This window comes from Neopelma chrysocephalum, unplaced genomic scaffold (assembly GCF_003984885.1).
Source record: "Neopelma chrysocephalum unplaced genomic scaffold, ASM398488v2 Primary Assembly neopelma1_92324, whole genome shotgun sequence".
Lineage (NCBI taxonomy): Eukaryota > Metazoa > Chordata > Aves > Passeriformes > Pipridae > Neopelma > Neopelma chrysocephalum.
In genome coordinates this window covers 1-831 of record NW_020921071.1, presented here as the reverse complement: position 1 = coordinate 831, position 831 = coordinate 1, and the positions used below count along the sequence as shown (strand labels likewise).

Here is an 831-nt window from a genome sequence, read left to right as displayed (position 1 = left end):
GCCCCCCCAGTTGCCCCCCACCCCCGGGTGCCCCCCACTCCTCACCAGGTGGTTGTGGGCACGGAAGGACCCCCGCAGGGTCCCATCGAAGGCGTCCCAGAGGTGAACGGGGTTGTCCCGGCAGCTGGACACCAGCCTGACCAGTACAGACCAGTATGGACCAGTACGGACCAGTATGGACCAGTACGGACCAGTGACCTCCCAAGAATCCCCCCTGCTCCCAGTACAGCCCCCCCAGTTCATCCCAGTAACAACCAGTAACCCCCCCCCAGCATTCCCCAGTCCCTTCCCAGTGCCCCCCAGTCCCCTTCCAGTGCCTTCCAGTCCCTCCCAGTGCCCCCAGTCCCCTCCCAGCCCTCTCCCAGTGTTCCCAGTCCCCACCCAGTCCCTCCCAGTCCCCTCCCAGTGCCTCCCAATCCTCTCCCAGTCCCTCCCAGTGCCCCCCAGTCCCCACTCATTCCCTCCCAGTCTCTCCCAGTGCCCCCCAGTCCCTCCCAGTGCCCTCCCAGTGCCTCCCAGTGCTCCCAGTGGCTCACAGGCAGCTGGGGGGTTGTGTGGAGTCCATCAGGGGGTACCAGGTGAAGTCGTAGATGGTGTCACCCTCGGGCACCTGCAGGGCCGGGACCTGCCACCCCCCCCAGGACCCCCAGAGTGACCACAGAGACCCCCAGAGTGACCCCAGTGACTCCCAGAGTGACCACAGGGACCCCCTGGGACCCCCAGAGTGACCCCAGAGACCCACAGGGTGACTCCAGAGACCCCAGAGTGACCCCAGAGATCCCCTGGGACCCCCAGAGTGACCACAGGGACCCCCAGAGTGACCCCAGAGAC

General features: G+C 66.7%; 1 long non-coding RNA gene across 1 annotated transcript in view; it reads right to left on the bottom strand.

Moving 5' to 3' along the window:
- LOC113980106 overlaps positions 1-641 on the bottom strand; it is a 1,206-nt gene extending 565 nt beyond the window's left edge. Inside the window, exons 1-2 of the long non-coding RNA XR_003538066.1 lie at positions 537-641; positions 46-136 (exon numbers count right to left, since the gene is read on the bottom strand). This is a non-coding gene — a long non-coding RNA (uncharacterized LOC113980106). The remainder of the gene's footprint in view (positions 1-45; positions 137-536) is intronic.
- Positions 642-831: the final 190 nt, after the last annotated feature.